The sequence below is a fragment of the Trifolium pratense genome, linkage group LG4, assembly GCF_020283565.1.
Source record: "Trifolium pratense cultivar HEN17-A07 linkage group LG4, ARS_RC_1.1, whole genome shotgun sequence".
In the NCBI taxonomy this organism is placed as follows: Eukaryota; Viridiplantae; Streptophyta; class Magnoliopsida; order Fabales; family Fabaceae; genus Trifolium; species Trifolium pratense.
Window position 1 is genome coordinate 44,823,454 of NC_060062.1, and position 8,389 is coordinate 44,831,842.

An 8,389-nucleotide genomic window follows, 5' to 3' on the forward strand; every position below is an offset into this window, starting at 1 on the left:
TTTTGCAGGAATAATAAAGTAGACTTAGTTGCTTTACAAGAGACGCGGTGTAGTGGCACTATTGCTCGCAATACTATAAAAAAATTGGGTTTTAAATATTTTATTTTAGAGGAAGCTAGAGGTTTCTCTGGCGGTATTTGGATTATGTGGAATAGATTGGATATCAAGGTCCACCTTATCAAAACTAACTTTCACTTTCTTCATGTGCAGGTTAAGGAAAAAGACGTGGACCCTTGGCTTCTAACTGTGGTTTATGCTAGCCCTCGTGAGAATGAGAGAAGCGAGACTTGGCATCATATTCGTCAATTAGCATCAAATATAACTGAACCTTGGCTCGTGATGGGTGACTTTAATGAGATTGCTAGTCCAGATGAAAAAAAAAGGGGGAGTGCAAGCAGATATAGGAAAATGTTTGCAATTCAACAGGTGGATTAATGAGTGCAACCTTATGGAGGTCACTACTGCGGGAACAAAGTTTACTTAGAGGGGACCTCTTTGGAATGGGAGGGACAGAGTCTTTAAAAAACTTGATCGAGTTTTGTGTAACGTCTCTTGGAGATTAAAATACCATGATGGTTTTGCTAAAGTGCTTCCCCGTGTTCAATCCGATCACCATCCTATTATTGTTTTTTATGAAGGGGAGCCTAATGAAGGGAGAAATCGACCTTTCAGATTTGAAGCTGCTTGGAATACTCATGAGAATTTTAAACAGGTCCTTCAGGAAAATTGGAACAGGGGAAGAGATTTGGTGTTTCTCTTAAACAATCTCACTGATAATTTAAAAGTCTGGAACAAAGAGGTTTTTGGAAATATTTTTAAAAGAAAGAAGGAGCTTTTGGCAAGACTGAATGGGATCCAGAACAGTCGAAATTATGGTTATAGCAATTTTCTCGAGTCTCTGGAAAAGGAGCTTCAAGATCAACTCGCGACAACTTTGTATCAAGAAGAATGTCTATGGTACCAAAAGTCAAGAGGGAAATGGATTGCTGATGGTGACCGAAATACGAAGTACTATCACTCAAAAACAATTGTTAGAAGACGTCGTAACAAGATTGTTTCCCTTAGAAATGAGGCAGGAGAATGGATTGAGGATCAAGAAAATCTCAGCAACATGGTAAGGAATTTCTACCTTAATTTATATCATGAAGACAAGCCAGTCCGCGACCCTGTTGTTTCATGGACGACTTACCCTCAGAATCTTGAGACCGAACATCACAAGTTGAGCTCCTTGGTGCATTACTTAGAGTGTAAGCAAGCCCTTTTTGATATGGGCCCTTATAAAGCCCCTGGTGAAGATGGATTTCCTGCATTCTTTTTCCAACAAAATTGGGATATTGTTGGTGGCTCTGTGTATCACTACGTGAATCAGGTGTGGTCTAACCCTTCACTTATTTCTTCAATTAATAATACACTACTTGTTTTGATTCCTAAAGTGGATAAACCCGAGTTTAGTTCTCAATTTCGTCCTATTGCTTTATGTAATGTTGTTTATAAAATTATTACAAAAGTGATTGTTAATAGAATCAAGCCCCTCTTGGATGGCATCATCTCCCCATATCAATCGAGTTTCATTCCGGGGCGTACTATTCATCATAATATTGTTGTGGCCCAAGAAATGATGCATTCTATGGCTAGAATGAAAGGTAAAAAAATGTTTATGTCCATTAAGATTGATCTTGAAAAAGCGTATGATCGTCTTAATTGGAACTTTGTTGAGAAGTGTCTGACTGATTGTAAGTTTCCCCCTAAGCTTATTAATATTATTCATCATTGTATCACATCCACTTCTTATAAAATTTTATGGAATGGAGATAAAACTAACACTTTTACCCCTACGAGAGGCATTCGACAAGGGGACCCTTTGTCCCCTTATTTGTTTGTGATTTGTATGGAACGTCTTTCTCATATTATTTCTGATCAAGTGGAGGCTAACTATTGGAAACCTATGTGTGCAGGTAGAGCAGGGCCTAAAATTTCTCATCTTCTTTTTGCTGATGATCTTCTTCTTTTTGCAGAGGCATCTATTGAACATGCCCATTGTATTATGCATTGTCTGGATATGTTTTGTGAGGCTTCGGGTCAAAAGATTAACAACCAGAAAACTCAAATTTTCTTCTCCAAGAATGTTGACGAGGAACTCAAAAGTGATATTGTTCAACATACGGGTTACACACCAGTTATCAATTTTGGTAAATATTTGGGAGCCAACATTGCTCCCGGGAGGACTACTAGAGGAAAATTTAACCACATTATTGGGAAAATACAAAACAAATTGAGTGGTTGGAAACATCAGTGTCTTAGCTTTGCTGGAAGACTCACTCTCACCAAGTCTGTTCTTAGCTCTATTCCTTATTATCACATGCAATATGCTAAACTCCCAAAGACTATATGTGATGAGATGGAAAAGATTCAAAGAGATTTCTTGTGGGGTGATACTGATCAAACTCGAAAACCTCATTTGATTAACTGAGAGGTTTGTTGTTTGCCAAAAATTAATGGAGGGCTTGGCATTAGGAGTCCTCATCAAATGAATGAAGCTTTCCTTATGAAAATGCTATGGAATATGATCAATAGTCCAAATGATCTTTGGTGCAAAGTTCTTTATAGCAAGTATGGAAAAAACACCGATCTTCGAGTTTCTATGAACATGCAGCCCTACGATTCTCCTTTATGGAAAGCCTTGGCAGGTATCGGGGATCAGTTTCGATGCCATACTGTTTGGCAAGTGGGGAATGGACAACAAATAAATTTTTGGCTTGATAAATGGATGCCTAATGGACACTCTCTGATGAATTTTTCCACTCAGCAAACCATTGATACGACGCTTACAGTGAAGGATATTCTAACTAATATGGGAGAGTGGGACATCAATTTTCTCACCACTCATCTTCCTCACACCATTGTGAACCAGTTGGTGGCTATACCGGCTCCGAAGGATACAGATGGCCCAGATTTGCTAGGGTGGGGTGACACAAGTACTCGTCAATTTACTGTGCAAAGCGCATATAACCTTCAGCGAGGAAACAATATATCGATTGCGGGAAATTGGGAAAGTTTGTGGAGTTGGAATGGACCCCATAGAATCCAAACCTTCTTGTGGATTGCTACTCATGAGCGCCTCTTAACGAACTACAGAAGAAGCAAATGGGGGAATGGAATTTCACCCACTTGTCCTTCTTGTGGGAATGATGATGAGACAATTATCCATGTTTTAAGGGATTGTATACACGCAACCCAAATTTGGATCCGACTAGTGGCTTCTAATCATATTACTAACTTCTTTTCTTTGTCTTTGTCTTGCAGGGACTGGATCTTCGATAACATATCGGGAGCACACAATAAGGATTGGCAGACTATTTTTATGGTAACATGTTGGTACTTGTGGATGTGGAGAAACAAGAGTATCTTTGAGGAAGGTTTTCGCCGCCCCAGCAACCCAACTCATGTGATTCTCAAGATGGTTACCGAGATAGATAGATGCAAGCAAGCTCATGTGAATGGAAGGCCTCAACAAAAAGATACTATTTTTATTGGGTGGAAGCAACCTCAAGAAGGATGGATTAAGCTCAATTGCGATGGCGCTCATAAAAGCTCAATAAACCTGTCAGGGTGTGGCGGTCTCCTTCGAGATAGCTATGGTAATTGTTTGAGCAGTTTTGCGCGTAAAATTGGATCATGCGATGCGCTCCATGCTGAGATGTGGGGCATGTACATCGGAATGAATTTAGCTCGTAGGCAAGGAATTACCCATCTTCAAGTAGAAAGTGATTCGAAGATGTTGGTCGACATGGTAACAGGAAACTGCAACGTTAACGGAAATATTCCTACTTTGATCAAGCGCATTCGTGATCTCAAGAACATGAATTGACATGTTCAGTTTAACCATACATGGCGAGAAGGAAACAGATCAGCTGATTGGTTAGCTAATTTCAGTCTAACTTTGAATTCTTTTGATTTGCATGTTCTAGAGAGGCCTCCTAGGGAACTCCAAAGTCTCATTTTTGATGATGTATCCGGCGCCTGCATGCCTCAGAGTGTTCGCATAGTGTTATAGTTTCTTTTTTGAGCTCTGCCCTCTTTTTGTAACAAAAAAAAAAAAAAAAAAAAAACCAATGCGTAAGTTCAGTTTCTCGCCTTCGGACTCACAAACCCCACCCTAAGGTTCGCAGGGACGAAACCGCGACGCACGCACGCATTGGGTTAAGGGTTCATAAAATTACCCAAACAAAATTTCACTTCCCACCCTTTTTTCCCTCTTTCAAAACACATTAACCTTCAATTTCAAAAAAAGAATATTACTACCGTATTTTTCTTCTTCTTTTTCTTTCTCTTTTGTTACGATATGTTATGATCCTCTCATTATAATAATTTATATTGTAATTAAGTTAGGATTATTAGTCTTTATGTGTATTTATTTTCTTTGTTTCTTTGTCTCCAATCCTATAATATAAATAGGAGTTTTTACTTGTACTTGAAACACACAATGAATATACAATATTTTCTCATGTTTTCCTGAGTTTCTACATGGTATCAGAGCTTAGGTTCCATTTTTTTTCCCCCTCCTGCGTGTTGTTTCCCAGTGTTTGCTCTGTTTTTCTCCTTTGTTAGTTTACCACCATTGCTTTAATTTTATTTTCTCTGTGGCACATATATATATATATTTTGCAACTAGTGATTTTTCATTGAGTCATCGTAACACTGTTGCTCACAATTCCAATTTTATATCATATTTTGTGATATCATCAATCACAAATTGGCTAATTTAATTAAAGTTGCATAGTACCATTTACCCGAGAAATCGTTATTGCTTGTGTTCACCATCAGATACTCAACTGACATTTCTAAACTCTTACGGTATTCTTATTATTACATGGAGAAATCCAGTATTGTATCAACTATGAAATTTTGCAGTCACTGCCGTGAATTTGGGCATCCTTTCTCCAATTGTCCTACTATAGAATGTCATAATTGCAAGAAAATGGGTCATATTGCTTCAAACTGTTGTCGATATTGCAAGACACCTGGACATTTGATTCAAAATTGTCCCACTCGCCCTCCACGATTTTATCAGAATAAGAATCACTATCCCGCCGACTCTTCCCGGCCTGCATTTGCAAGTGCTGCTGCCAATGATTCTCTAGAACCCTCTCAGACTGCCTTCTCCGTCACAAATCTTGGGTCTCTTCTTAGACAACTTATACTTTCTGGTAATACTCCTGCAGCTCTTTCCACGACACCAGGTAATTCTAAATGGTATTTTGATTCTGCTTGCTGTAACCATATGACATCTGCATCTCATCTATTTTCCTCCATATCTAAAAATGACATTACCCGTTCTATCCACACCGCTGATGGATCCCTTATGCATGTAAGTCATACCGGTTCTATATCTTTGTCTAATTTAAGCCTACCTGACACATATCTTATTCCAAAATTGAATTATAATCTTATCTCCATTGGTCAACTATGTGATATGGGCTATGAAATTACTTTCACTTCATCTGGATGTCGTGTGCAGGATCCACGGACTGGACAACTCATTGGAACTGGAAGTAAGATCGGAAGGCTATATGAGCTCACTGAACTGCATGTTCCTCACGAATCCAATATTTGTGCTGCTTCCACAGATTCTTCCATTCAACTTTGGCATCGTCGTCTTGCCCATAGTTCTATTGGAAAATTACGTCCTCTAGTGTCTCAAGGTTATTTAGGAACTGTCACCAATGAGTCTTTTGATTGTACTGCTTGTCAAACCGCCAAACAACCAGCCTTGTCTTTTAATAAAAGTACTTCTGTTTCAGCTTCACCATTTGATCTTGTGCACTCTGATATTTGGGGTCCTGCTCCCACACCTACTATGGGAGGTTCTCGGTATTTTGTTATTTTTATCGATGATTATTCTCGTTTTACATGGATATATATGATGAAAAATAGGCATGAGCTTCCTCAAATTTACATCAACTTTGCCAAAATGATTCAAACACAATTTTCTAAAGTCATTAAAGTTTTTCGACGAGATAATGCCATGGAATATCGTGATTCTAAACTCTTGTCTTTTCTTCATGAGCAGGGTACCTTGTCTGAGTTCTCATGTCCTTATACATCTCAACAAAATGGTCGTGCTGAGAGAAAGCATCGTCATATTCTTGACTCGGTTCGTGCCATGCTTATCTCATCCTCTTGTCCAGAGCGCGCTTGGGGTGAAGCCGCTCTTACTGCTGTCCATATAATCAATTGTCTCCCTTCCTCTGTCCTTGGCAATGTCTCTCCTTTTGAGCGTCTTTATCTCACTACACCAGATTATAACTCACTCAAGGTGTTTGGTTGTGCATGTTTTGTCCTCCTTCAGCCACATGAATACACTAAACTTGAACCTCGTGCCCGTTTATGCTGTTTTCTTGGTTATGGAACTGAACACAAAGGTTATCGATGTTGGGATCCAATATCCCAACGCATTCGTGTCTCTCGTCATGTTGTCTTTTGGGAACATATAATGTTCTCTTCCTTGTCAAAGTTTAAGTCCATCCCTTCTACTTCAACTCCTCTCTTCACTAACCCTGATGTCGATTATTTTCCTAGTGACACAATTGCAGGTTCTGAGACGCATGTAGGTTCATCTAGTGAGCTTCCGACGCCTGCTGATATTCCATCCACTTCCAGTGATGATGTTTCGTCTGTTGATCCTGCACCGCCCACTCTTGAACTTCCTCCACGGGTAAGAAATCCACCTCCCTACCTTCGTGATAATTACCATTGTTATTCCACTATGCTTCAACATCATGAACCACAGTCCTATAAGGAAGCATCTGCAGATCCTCATTGGCAGCAAGCTATGCAGGAAGAATTACAGGCATTGGAGAAAACTCACACGTGGGACCTTGTTGATCCTCCTTCTGATAAGACTCTTGTAGGATGTAAGTGGGTTTATAAAATAAAGACTCTCTCTGATGGATCTATCGAGCGTTATAAAGCTCGTCTTGTGGCAAAAGGGTTCACTCAAGAGTATGGTATTGATTATGAAGAAACATTTGCCCCTGTTGCACGCATCACATCAGTCCGAACTCTTCTTGCCATTGCTGCTACTCGCAAATGGAGGCTCACTCAAATGGATGTCAAAAATGCTTTTCTCAACGGCGAGTTAGAAGAAGAGGTTTACATGCGTCCTCCTCCAGGTTATACTTGTCAGGAAAACAAAGTGTGTCGTCTTCGTAAGGCTCTCTATGGTCTCAAACAAGCACCTAGAGCTTGGTTCTCTAAATTTCACAAGACTATCACCAAGTTGAATTTCTCCTCGAGTGCTCATGACTCTGCTCTTTTTACTCGAAAAACTGACAATGGTACTGTTGTCTTGCTTCTTTATGTCGATGACATGATTATCACCGGCGATGACTCTGTTGGAATTGAAGAGCTCAAGCAATTCTTGTGTCAACATTTTGAGATGAAGGATCTTGGACCATTAAGTTACTTTTTGGGGCTTGAAGTATTATCTTCTAGTGATGGCTTGTTTCTCTCACAAGCCAAGTATGCTTCCGATCTTATCTCTCGAGCAGGTCTCACTGATTGTAAAATTAAACATACTCCTCTTGAACCCAATGTTCGATTTACTCCTCAAGATGGTACTTTACTTAATGATGCTACTCTTTATCGGCAACTTGTAGGTAGTCTGATATACCTCACAGTTACTCGGCCGGATATTTCATATGCTGTTCATCTTGTGAGCCAATTTATGTCTTCTCCACGTACCACACATTATGCTGCTGTCCTCCGGATCATTCGATATATCAAAGGTACCTTATTTTATGGTCTTCATTACTCAGCTACATCCCCATTAATTCTTAGAGCCTATTCTGATGCTGATTGGGCCGGTGATCCTAGTGATCGTCGTTCCACCACTGGTTTTTGTATTTTTCTTGGAGATTCTCTTATATCTTGGCGTAGCAAGAAACAAACCTTGACAGCACGCTCTAGCACTGAAGCTGAATATCGTGCTCTTGCTGATACCACTTCTGAGATATTATGGCTTCGTTGGCTTCTTGGTGATTTAGAGACATTTCAACCTTCATCGACAGATCTTTATTGTGATAATCGAAGTGCCATCCAAATTGCTCACAATGATGTTTTCCATGAGCGAACAAAACATATTGAAATTGACTGTCACTTCATCCGCCAACATCTTCTCCGTGGTGAACTTCATCTTATATCTATTGGCACTCTAGATCAACCTGCTGATTTGTTCACAAAACCTCATTCTCCAAGTCGCTTCCGCACTTTATTGTCCAAACTCAAGTTGTTTACAGCTCCACCCACTTGAGTTTGAGGGGGGATGTTACGATATGTTATGATCCTCTCATTATAATAATTTATATTGTAATTAAGTTAGGATTATTAG